Source organism: Perognathus longimembris, chromosome 16 (assembly GCF_023159225.1).
Source record: "Perognathus longimembris pacificus isolate PPM17 chromosome 16, ASM2315922v1, whole genome shotgun sequence".
Lineage (NCBI taxonomy): Eukaryota > Metazoa > Chordata > Mammalia > Rodentia > Heteromyidae > Perognathus > Perognathus longimembris.
The window spans coordinates 650,282-662,880 of record NC_063176.1 but is presented as its reverse complement, the minus strand read 5'-3'; the positions used below and the strand labels follow the sequence as shown (position 1 = coordinate 662,880).

The following is a 12,599-nucleotide window of genomic DNA, read 5'->3' as shown; positions in this document are numbered from 1 at the left end:
GAAGAAGTACTCAACATTGCTGGGCCATAAAAGAAATGCAAATCAGAACAACATTGAGATTCCACCTCACCTCAGTAAGAATGGCCACTATTAAGAAAATAACAACAGATGCTAGTGGGGATGTGGCCAAAAGAGAACCCTACTAAACTGTTAAACTTGTTCAACCACTCTGGAAAGCAGTATGGAGGTTCCTCAAAAGGCTAAACATAAGTTCCCCTATGACCCAGCAACCCCGTTTTGGGGCATTTACCCAAAGGATTACAAGCAAGACCACACTAAAGCTATCAGCACAACTATATTCATTGCAGCACAATTTACCAACACTAAAATAGGGAATCAACCCAGATGCCCCTCAGTAGATGAATGGATCAAAAAAATGTGGTACAGATACACAATGGAATTCTATGCTTCCATCAGAAAGAATGACATTGTACCATTTGTAAGGAAATGGAAAGACTTAGGAAAAAAAATCATATTAAGTGGGGCTGGGAATATGGCCTGGTGGTAGAGTGCTTGCCATGCAGCACACATGATACATTAAACATAATGAAAAGAAGAAAATTGAAGCCTTTATTTAAATAAAAGCTTTTATGTTTTAGATATCACACCCCAGATACTCATCAGGTTCAAAATGTCAAGTTTTCTATAATAAATCAGATATAGACATAATAAATTAGTATATCAGTTGTATATGTTTATATTCTTAAATGAAACTATAAATAAAAGATACCTTAATTTCTGGATATTCTTATTTTCAATTATTCTATTACCACCTGAAAAATATAAATCTGATTATTAATACATGTTTCATTAAAATTTTCAAAATTCACAACGTTGTTTTCATAATTTAAGATTTTGACAGAAACTAAACACTCGCTTATAACAGCAAAACTATTCAATTATTTTTCACTTTATACAACATATATAAAATGTAAAGTCTAGATAAGTCTAGGCTTTAATTAAAAATAACAAATGAGGGCTGGGGATATGGCCTAGTGGCAAGAGTACTTGCCTCGTATACATGAGGCCCTGGGTTCAATTCCCCAGCACCACATATACAGAAAATGGCCAGAAGTGGCGCTGTGGCTCAAGTGGCAGAGTGCTAGCCTTGAGCAAAAAGAAGCCAGGGACAGTGCTCAGGCCCTGAGTCCAAGCCCCAGGACTGGCCAAAAAAAAAAAAACAAATGAAAAAGTCCAATTATAGACTACTTGTAGGCCCAAGGCTAATTTCATTATTACTGGTATTATCAAAATAATACAGCAAGTAAACCTACAGCTTACATGACTCCTATGTGGACATTCCCAGACTAAACCTTTCTCTGGGTACAGTCCAAACTGACTGAAATAGACAAGCTGAATTGTCTTCCAATAATTTAAACTGCTTTTCATTCTGCCTTTAGCAAGGCAATAGATGTTGTATTCGTCTTAAAAGTTACTGTGAGTCAGAGGTAGGTTCATCAGTTTTAAACAGGTACACTAAAATGTCAAGCAACCAGGGTTTTCTAAATATTTTTGAGAATATAAATAAGGAGTTATCACATTTTAAAAAATGAATCTCTTCTATGTCTGCAATTAGGCCACTGAATGGAAATGAAGCGAGTTTAGTTCCAGGTAGAGATGGAGGTTCTAAAACTCAGACAATGCAGACTACACACACAGTGAGTTTCCTGGAGAGGTGCTGACGCTGGGCGTGAGCAACACTGGCACAGATGGCAGCTGGCAGCTGTCACTGGGTCCCCTCTTTTTGGCACAGCAATAACTATAAGCTCTCTAAAGTTATCTCAACCTTGGTCAGCCCCTAATTTCTTATGGAAAACCTTCAGGAAAATGATGACCAAAAATACAGTAACGGGGCTGGGGATATGGCCTAGTGGTAAAGTGCTCAACTCGCATACATGAAGCCCTGGGTTCGATTCCTCAGCACCACATATATAGAAAAAAGCTGGAAGTGGCGCTTTGGCTCTAAGAGGTAGAGTGCTAGCCTTGAGCAAAAAGAAGCCAGGGACAGTGCTCAGGCCCTGAGCCCACACCTCAGGACTGGCAATAAAAACAAAACAAATAAACAAATAAACAAAAATACAGTATTGTCATATAGCTGATTTCAATCAACAGCAAAGCCACATGGGAAATAATCCCATTATTTCCGCAAGCCTTGGGCTGTTTTGTTACTTTTTGTTGTTTCTAGATAAGTTTTTTTGAACTTTTTAGCTTTTAACATTTCTACATGTTTTTGAAGTTGTATTAAATCTGTATCAAAAATCTGCATTCTAAGTGTTCAGATAATGTTACTTAAATTTCCAAGTTGGACATGGAAATGTCTTTAGCTGTTCATCAGTTTTAACTCCACATTCATGCAATCACCACATTGTTGAGTCTATCTCTGTAGTATCTTTGTAACTTAGTAAAGACTTAAGTGATGTCATTAAATAATAAAGAAGGAATCCGTGAATATGCAATTTAAGTGTCATATATTTTCATGATTTTTCAACTCTACCCAGACCTACTATGCTCACAAGGGGCTGGGAATGTGGCTTAGTGGTAGAGTGCTTGACTAGCAAGCATGAAGCCCTGGATTCCTCAGTACCACATAAACAACAACAACAACAACAACAACAAAGGCAGCCAGGCACTAGTGGCTCACGCCTGTAATCCTAGCTACTCAGGAGCCTGAGATCTGAAGATCTCCATTCAAAGCCAGCAGCTGGGGCAGGAAAGACTGTGAAGCTCTTATCTCCAATTAGCCACCAAGAAAATCAGAAGTGGCACTGTGGTTCAAAGAAGTAGAGCCCTGAGCAAAAAAGCTCAGAGAATGCACAGCCTTAAGTTTGAGCCTCACATGTGAAAAAATAAAAGTGGATCACCCTAGTAGATACTAGGCACTACTGACTCCTCACTTAAAAAAAAACAAAAACACATTAGCAAGGGGTTTATTGCACACATACAAACTGCTGTCAACTGCTGCTTTCTATTTAGGTAGTATGACATCCGTCTCTTCTCTATCTACACTAACCCCCATCATGGGTCTGTCTATCCTCTACACTAACCCCCATCATCTGTCTGTCTGTCCTCTATCTACAGTAACCCCCATCGTGTCTGTCTGTCCTCTATCTACAGTAACCCCCACCATGTCTGTCCTCTATCTACAGTAACCCCCATCATGTCTGTCCTCTATCTACACTAACCCTCATCATCTGTCTGTCCTCTATCTACAGTAACCCCCATCATCTGTCTGTCTGTCCTCTATCTACAGTAACCCCCACCATGTCTGTCTGTCCTCTATCTACAGTAACCCCCATCATGTCTGTCTGTCCTCTATCTACAGTAACCCCCACCATGTCTGTCTGTCCTCTATCTACAGTAACCCCCATCATGTCTGTCTGTCCTCTATCTACAGTAACCCCCATCATGTCTGTCTGTCCTCTATCTACAGTAACCCCCATCATGTCTGTCTGTCCTCTATCTACAGTAACCCCCATCATGTCTGTCTGTCCTCTATCTACACTAACCCCCATCATGTCTGTCTGTCCTCTATCTACAGTAACCCCCACCATGTCTGTCTGTCCTCTATCTACAGTAACCCCCATCATGTCTGTCTGTCCTCTATTTACAGTAACCCCCATCATGTCTGTCTGTCCTCTATTTACAGTAACCCCCATCGTGTCTGTCTGTCCTCTATCTACAGTAACCCCCATCGTGTCTGTCTGTCCTCTATCTACAGTAACCCCCATCATGTCTGTCTGTCCTCTATCTACACTAACCCCCATCATGTCTGTCTGTCCTCTATCTACAGTAACCCCCACCATGTCTGTCTGTCCTCTATCTACAGTAACCCCCATCATGTCTGTCTGTCCTCTATTTACAGTAACCCCCATCATGTCTGTCTGTCCTCTATTTACAGTAACCCCCATCGTGTCTGTCTGTCCTCTAGCTACAGTAACCCCCATCATGTCTGTCTGTCCTCTATCTACAGTAACCCCCATCATGTCTGTCTGTCCTCTATCTACAGTAACCCCCATCGTGTCTGTCTGTCCTCTATCTACACTAACCCCCATCATGTCTGTCTGTCCTCTATCTACAGTAACCCCCATCGTGTCTGTCTGTCCTCTAGCTACAGTAACCCCCGTGAGGGAGGGTGAGACCCCACCGGACCCCACCGCTCCCCTCCGTCCGGAGCCGGTCCTGTCCTGGCCGGCCGCTCGCGGGGCCCCTTTTTTTCTGGGGCTCGCAGCGGGGAGCCCTGACGTCCCTGACGTCCGCGGTCGGCGCCGGGCGCAGGGCGCGGGGAGGCCGGGCCGGGCGAGGGGCGGAGGGGTCCTCGATGGCCCGGCCCGACCCGGCCCGGCTCCGCGGGGACGGCGGGCTCCCGCGACCCCCGCCCCGGGCCTTCCCCTTCGCTGCCCGCACCCCGAGCGGGGCGGGAACGGGAAGAACGGGCGTTTCTGTGGGGCCGGGGTCCCCCGTGACGCCCCCCACAGACCAGGCCGCCCCCGTCCTGCAAAGGGCGGCCTAACGGAGCCCCTGCGGTGCGCACCCCGGGGCGATGGAAGGAAGGTTCCAGAAATGAGCCCCGGCGGAGAAGGGCTCGCCCCGGCCCCCCAGGCCGCGTCCGGCCCCTGTACCTGCTACCAACACCTCATCCTAAGAGACCGGCCGCATCTCCGCGGGGGCAGCGGCCGCACCGGTGCGACCGGGGGACCGGCAGGCTCCCCGCTGCGCCCCGAAGCCCCGCGGCGGCGGCGGGCGGCTGCTCCTGGTCGGCGGCGGCGCCGGACGCTGCCCCGCCCCCCACCCCGCGCGCGGCCTCGCCGCGTCCGGCTCCCGCCGCCGCCCGCTCGCCTCCGGCCGGGGCCCCGCAGCGACCGTTGGCGCCTCCGAGCGTCCCCCCCGGGGGCGGAGCCTCCCGCGGCCAGGCCCCGCCCCCGGCCAGGCCCCGCCCCCGACGCCGTTGCCGCAGCAACAGAGCGCCCGAGTCCCGCCCCCGGCACCCCACCGAGCCGGAAGCGGGCTGGGAGCCGCGTGGCATCCGTGTGCCCCGGGTGCCTCGGGTCAGCACGGCGGCCCGGCGTCGGCCTCTTCAATTCTTTATACGGTAACGCGTGTCAGGCTGAATAAGACCCCTTGTGTGTCTGCGCACCTGCCCGTGGTGTCTGGTGCGTGTGCGTGTGTCGGTCCTGGAACTTGAACTCCGGGCGTCGGGCTCTCGAAGCCGGTGCTCTACCACTTGAGCCACGGCTCTGCTTTTAACCTTTAGCTGCTTGACCGGAGATAAACATCTCGGGGGTTGGGTTCAGCGACACGGGCCGGGAAATCCCGCCCCGTGCCCGCCCGAGCCATGTCAGGGCCGGGGGACTTAGGGGGCCTGGCCTTAGGCTGCGGCAGGAGTAAGACCCGGGCGGCCCAGGAAGTCCCGCCCGATGCCGGCATTACAGCCACGGTGGCACTCCTAATTGGTCCAGCGATTGGAGGGACGGGGGCTTCAGAGCTGCCGCCCCTCCCATATATATATATGCTGCAGGTCTGGAGGGGAAGGAGGGGGGGGAAGAGAGGAGAAGAGAAGAGGCCAGTGTAGCTGAGCAGGGCGGCTGGCCCCGGCACCGGGGTGCAGAGGAGTCCGGAGCCTGAGGCCTGAGGGGGAGACTGGAGCCTGAGGCCTGAGGGGGAGTCCGGAGCCTGAGGCCTGAGGGGGAGACTGGAGCCTGAGGCCTGAGGGGGAGTCCGGAGCCTGAGGCCTGAGGGGGAGACTGGAGCCTGAGGCCTGAGGGGGAGTCCGGAGCCTGAGGCCTGAGGGGGAGTCCGGAGCCTGAGGCCTGAGGAGGAGTCCGGAGCCTGAGGCCTGAGGGGGAGTCCGGAGCCTGAGGCCTGAGGGGGAGTCCGGAGCCTGAGGCCTGAGGGGGAGTCCGGAGCCTGAGGCCTGAGGGGGAGTCCGGAGCCTGAGGGCTGAGGGGGAGTCCGGAGCCTGAGGGCTGAGGAGGAGCCTGAGGCCTGAGGGGGAGTCCGGAGCTTGAGGGCTGAGGGGGAGTCCGGAGCCTGAGGGCTGAGGAGGAGCCTGAGGCCTGAGGGGGAGTCCGGAGCTTGAGGCCGGCAGAGAAGGAAGCTTGCTCCTCTGGAGGTTTGAAAGTTTGGTGGCTCAGGTGGTTGAAGATTAGAGTGTGGAGGTTCAGAGTTCAGGTCAGGACAGGTCTCAGGTCTGAGGTTCTGGGTAGCTAGCCCAGGACAAGGTAGACGCAGGCTAGCATTCAGAGGTGCAGGGCTGATCAGGTTCTGGGTTTTAGGTTGTAAATAAACCCCCATTCACTTTAAGTTGTACCTTGATGGATTATTCTCGCTCTCGAATACAACAACATCTCACGCCTAGAGTAGCTAAGATTACTACAGGTTTGAACCACCTCTGTCTGGCAGAGGTTTGCTTTTTTTAATCTAACTTTGTCAAGATAGAATTTCCATTCAACAAAATGAAACCATTTAGAGTGTATCTTTTAGTGAGTTTTAACATATACCTGTGAAATTATCTCATTACAGAACCTTTTGATCATTCCCAAAAGATTTGAGTTAATTGTGACCCCCCTAAGCCAATTGGTGGAGCAGGCACAGTGAGTTGCACCCATCTTCTCTTCCTCATTGTCACACAATCCCAGGTTTGTTAGGGGTGTCCAACACAACATTCTGCAGAACCTGTGCTTCAGAATTTCTAGCAGGACATCATTATTAGTCTCAACTACATTTATTTTCTTTCCTTCTTCCACTCAATCAGTAGGTACCTTCAGAAGAGGCATACCATTCACTTTCTGGCATTTAGAGGTATGGAAAGTCTTTTGGGTCAATCCTCAGTCTTGAAGCCCAGGAAGTCTTATAACCCACTCAGATAAGACTGAAACCCATGAAGACATGACATCTGAAAGATTTCCTGGAGAGACATACAAACTATAAAGTCAGGGTCAATGTAGCTTATTTGAAATTGTTTTGAGGCATTCTTTCTAGACTAAATTGAAGGGGGGAATGAAGAGTTAAAGTAGACCCCATTTTCAGGCAGCCCCCGTTTTGTTGTCTGTTTAAACTATGAGCAAACCCAGGGCAAGCTTATTAGGGCCCAGCTGGTCAAGAACTCTAACCGCCTGGGAATGCTTAACTCTAACCGCCCCCAGAATGCCTAGAGCCTAGTGCCTGGAGCCCTGAGCCAATTAGATTTGTACCCGAATCCTAATCTTGCTTGCTTAAACACCTGATGGCTGTAACTTTGTTTTTTGTCTTGCTTGAACACCTGATGGCTGTAACTTTTTTGCCTTTATAAGCTCTGTGCAATAGCAGCTCGGGGCTTCTGCCTAACCTCCACTGTGTCGGTGGGTAGGATGAGGCCCGGGCTGCGGCCCACTTGAATAAAGCCTTGCCTTGATTTTGCATTTCGGAACGTCTGGCTCTCGGTGGTCTTCTTGGTGGTCTCCTCGCAACTTGGTATAACAATCACCTTACAAATCTAGGCAATTTCTTGTCTACCATGACTTTAATGAGCCAGAAGAAACACTAGGTGTCACTCTGGCTTTATTTTCAGAAATAAATCTTTTTGATGTTTAATTCAGAAGCACTGAAAAAAATTCCAGTAAATTGAAAATCACATTTAAAATATTAGCCACAAACAGCTGGGAATAGTGGTACATGTTTGTAATCCTACCTACACAGGAAGCAGAGGAAGAAGACGGAGAGCTGAGGCATGATAGCCTTTTCTGAAAAATAAAAACAAAAAGGGCTGAAGGCATGGTTCAAGTAGTATAAATTGCTTAGCAAACTTGAGACCCTGAGTTCCAAGCCCCAGTACCATAAACAAACACACATTTAAAAAACATTAACAAAAATAGAGGCTGAGAATGCAGCTTGGTGGTGAAGTCCTGGTTCAATTCCTGGCAAACTGTTTTCAACAGGAAAAGAAAGCTGGGCACTGGCGGCTCACACTTGTAATCCTACTTACTCAGCAGGCTTGAGACCTGGGGATTGTAAGGTCCACCCCCAGGAGGGCTCCATGCAGAAGCCCTCTACCTGTTTAAGTCTGCACCTAGTACCTGAGTTACCTAGGTAACTCGCACACCGGAGGCAGTTACCTCCTCCTCCTCTGAGGTCAGATCCAATCCACCTGGCTATATCTCCCACCTTTTCCTATACAATCCAGCTCAACATGGTCCCTGCTCTCTTCCTTTTTCTCTTACTCTCCATTTCAATTTTCTCTCTTTTTCCCTTCTTTCTCCTCTGTCTCCCTATGTCTCCATCTTGTGTGGGCAAGCAGTTTGCTTCCCCCCATCCCCATAAACTCCTTTCTGTCTGAACCGTGTGGTAGATTTCCTTTCTGGCGAACCTTACACAATCACTGTTCAAAGGCAGCAGGGAGAAAAATTTATGAGGCTCTTATCTCCAGTTAACCACAGAAGCCAGAAGTGTGCTGTAGCTCTAGTGGAAGAGCGTTAGCCTTGAGCAAAAGAAGCTTAGGGGCAATGCCCATTCCCAGAGTTGAGGGCCCATGACCATTAAAAAGAAAGAAAGAGAGAAAGAAAAGGATAGCAAAAATGAAAAGAAAAAATCAGTAAATGCTATGCAAAGTTAAAAGTGAATAAAAAATTTTGGAAAAGAAAAATCAGTGATGGGGCTGGGAATATGGCCTAGTGGGAGAGTGCTTGCCTTGTATACACAAAGCCCTGGATTTGATTCCTCAGCACCACATATACAGAAAAAGCCAGAAATGGGGCTGTGGTTCAAGTGGTAGAATGCTAGCCTTGAGCAAAAAGAAGCCAGGGACAGTGCTCAGGACTGTCCCCCCCCCAAAAAAAATCAGTGTTTTTGTTAAGTGATCTTAACAAAATAGAATGATGTGTGATTTCAGAAACATAAAAGTTGTAATTATCCAGGTCCTCGTAGCTCACACCTGTAATCCTAGCTACTCAGGAAGCTGAGACCTGAAGATCATACAGAGCTCAAAGCCAGCCCAGGCAAAAAAGTCTGTGAAACTCAATCTCCAATTAACCAGCAAAAAAGCCTGAAGTTGATCTATGGCTTTAAGTGGTAGAGCCCTAGCCTTCAGCAAAAAAAAACCCAAAAACACTCAGAAACAGCATCCAGCTTCTGAGTTCAAAACCTAAGAGTTGGCACAAAAAACAAACAACAAATAAACACAACCCCACAGTTGTAGGAATGGTGTAGCTTCAGGCATGGCTATCTCTACTTAATGCCATGGTTTTCAAAGCATGATCTAGGGACCTGGGAACTGAGATCCCTGAGTCCTTCTTGAATCTTCAAGGTCAACCATTTTTATGATAATATTAAGATTTTTTTTTTTTTTTTTTTTTTTTTTTTTTTTGCCAGTCCTGGGCCTTGGACTCAGGGCCTGAGCACAGCGCCACTTCTGGCCATTTTTATATATGTGGTGCTGGGGAATCGAACCCAGGACTTCATGTATACGAGGGAAGCACTCTTGCCACTAGGCCATATTCCCAGCCCCAATATTAAGATTTTTTTTTTTTGTTGATTCAGTATTTCCAGTGACTGTAAGACCTGTTAAAGACTGCGATAAGAAGCAGATAATTGAATCCAATTGTCTTCTGCTAAATTGGTCATTACAACTTTAAAAAAAAAAATGGTGCCATTACAGGGGTTTCAACTAAGGGCCAGGAGTTCTCTCATGCCTTTTTCTACTCCACACTGGTGCTCTACCACTTGAGTCACACCTCTACTTCAGCACAGGGGTGAATTTCCATGGTGTAACCCCTTTGAACAATTACCAGACACCTTAACAAAATGAATACCAGGAAGCTAGGACATATGTTGTTTGAGAGGGGGCCGACAAAGGGAGAAGAATGGAAGGCAAATACATTCATAATACTCAATATACAGAGGTGAAATTGCAGCCAGTTAACCTGAGGGGATTCGTGGGGTTGGGATAAATGGGAGAGGATGGTTGAAGAGCCAAGATGCTCTGTATTCCTAAAATTGACATGTTAAATTAAAACTCCTTTGTGCAACTATTGAAAAATAAATTTTAAAAAATAATCCAAAAGAATGGATAAGGAACCATCTGTGCTAAATGCAGACAGAAGAAAGCCTGCTTTGAGATTTCATTGAGAGACCTATTTCAAGATGTGTGGTATTTTCTGTATTCTACGTGGTATTTTATTACGCTGGAATAAATAAACCCCTGTGCCAGCACGTTGACATTCACTTTAAATGTTTTCCCAAACCACGGAGGCACTCAAACTTGGCTGCACATAAAGCAGAATTGCCCAGAGGGTTTTAAAAATTACCAATGCAGTCTCTCACCAGCAAGTTCTGCTTTAATTAATACCAGCTGGGCTGTTCTAGCAACTGTTTTCTAGCCCCTGGTAATTAGCTATCATCTGTATGGCATTTCCAACTTTCTATGTTTTATCAGCTCTAGGACTGATTTGATTGGCAGGTCTTAATGGCCAGCTATATTCTGCTGAGCTGTGTTTGCTGCGCAGAAAAGTTTAGGCGCTCTTCTGCCTTGATCTACCTGCCTCTGCTGCCCTTCCTGCTTTTCCCCCCTGCTTCCAGCAGAGTAGCTGTGGTTGAGCTTCACTGAAGATGGCCCAGAGAAGAACTAGCCAGCCTCCTGGATATTTTTCTTTTTCCATTGAGAATCAGTATTTAAAAAAAAAAAAAATTCTCTACATTTTGTAAAAAGGAAAAAAAAATCAGCTTTCTTCCCGAAAAGCAAAGATGCACTTTGCTGACAAAAAATGAGTAAAAAAGGAAGTTTTGGCACAGCCTCAGGATCCCCAAGGGACAGGATAGAGCCTTCTTCAGCCAGCTGGAGCCTGGGAAGGGCTCTCCCACCGCCCCCCCTTTCTTGTGGAAGGGAGGGGACTATTGTAATGGTAAGTTTCACTGGGAGAGGAAGAAAGGGTTGATGATCAATCGTGCCATTCCTTTGACTTTATGCCAATTTCTTGCAAGATGATGAGAGGCTTTAAATTTTTCTCTGGAAAATATACAAAGAAAGGATTTGACTTGTGTGTCTTTGAGATGAAAGCAATCTTCAGAGTGACAAAGGAACAAGTTGCTGCAAACCCAGTGGAGAGATCTACAACGCTAGCGGCTTCCGGGAGAGCCCAGAACTTCCACAGGAGGCTTTTCATTTGAAATACGGACCTGAAGCACTCTGCGGGGCTAGCACCTTGGAGTGAAGCTGGGAAGACACTGGAGATTGGAAAGAAAGAATTTCTCCAAGCCTGTCTCTTGGCAGCTGCTCCTTTGCCAGACTCCACTTTAGGGAATCAACTGAAGTCCAGAATCATGTGTCTCGCAGAATGAGAACTCCTGAGAACTGTAATGAGGCCAGTGCCACGCCGAACCCTGACAGGACCCCCAAGGGAAGATACATTTATCTAGAAATTTTCCTGGAAGGAGGAGCTCCCTGGGGCTTTACTTTGAAAGGTGGCCTGGAGCACGGAGAGCCATTAACCATTTCCAAGGTATGTTTCTTGTTTCAATATTATCATGCAAATTGGGTTTTCTCCTACCTTTCACTAGGTTTGCCAACAGACAAGATAATTCAGAAAACTGCCTGATAATTTGCCTTTCATATCTTTTTTGATTATCTGGGAATGTTTTTAGATAGCTTGGTATTTGAAAGAGAAATGTCTAGCTCATTTCTTCTGTGAAATAGCAGGGGGGGGGGAAATGTGCTAATTTGATGGATAATTTCTCTCTCTCTCACCATGTGAGCTTTTCAGTTATAAATCAGATTAAAGATTATCAGCCTAGCAAAATGTGACATTAGTATATGTACAGAAAAATATATTCTTTTACCCCTCATCTGAAAAGAGAGCTACACCAGTTTTCAGGAACAAGAACATAAAACTATTTCTGTGTAAGTAAATGTGCCTCTCTGTATTTAAATATATTTTGGACCTTCGTTATCCTTCAACATGTCTCAGTTCACTTATCCGTTGGTGTGAGTAATTATGACCATTCAATGCCTTCATGTGCACTAGGGTTGGTATTTCTTTTTTGTGTTCCATTGATCTGTTGAACATTATTTGCTATATTTATTTGAATCTGCAGAATAGTAACTGCCTGGTATCACAGAATTTAAATGCTTTTCTCAAGGGTGTATTCCTCAAGGAATATTTGTAGTGGAGGGAGAAAATGTATTTCTTTACCTATTTATTTATTGTGACAGTACTAGGGCTTGAACTCAGGACTTTGAGCTCTTGCTTGGTATTTTTGTTTGTGTTTTGGTTCAAGGCTGAAGCTCTTCTACTGGAACCACTCCTCTACTTGAAGCTTTTGCAGGTTAATTGGAGATAAGAGTCTCACTTTCTTTTCTGTATGAGCTGGCTTTACACTGGGTTCCTCAGATCTCAGCCTCCTGAGTGGCTAGGATTATAGATGTAAATCACCACACCTAGTTTTCTTTTATTTTATGTGTGGGCTCTTGTCTCCATGATTGCAGATGGTTGCTGTATCTCCAGTATTGTATCTTCATTCCAGACAGGTTCTTGGCTTGTTGTTTCCCGATGAGACTTTAGCTAAGTTCTTATTGATCATGAGCTGGGCCACATGCCCACTTGCAGGCCAATCACTGGCAGAAGTACCACGAG

At 46.6% G+C, this 12,599-nt stretch overlaps 1 protein-coding gene across 5 annotated transcripts in view; it reads right to left on the bottom strand.

The window, feature by feature from the left end:
- Ccdc158 (coiled-coil domain containing 158) overlaps positions 1–4,828 on the bottom strand; it is a 63,872-nt gene extending 59,044 nt beyond the window's left edge. For 2 of the 5 annotated variants that reach the window (XM_048364328.1, XM_048364329.1), the window contains exons 1-2: positions 4,620–4,828; positions 731–773 (exon numbers count right to left, since the gene is read on the bottom strand). The gene's annotated coding sequence lies outside the window, so the exon portion shown is untranslated. Of the gene's footprint in view, positions 1–730; positions 774–4,531 lie in introns of all 5 variants that reach the window. The other 3 variants (XM_048364327.1, XM_048364331.1, XM_048364330.1) reach the window with 3 other exon arrangements.
- Positions 4,829–12,599: the final 7,771 nt, after the last annotated feature.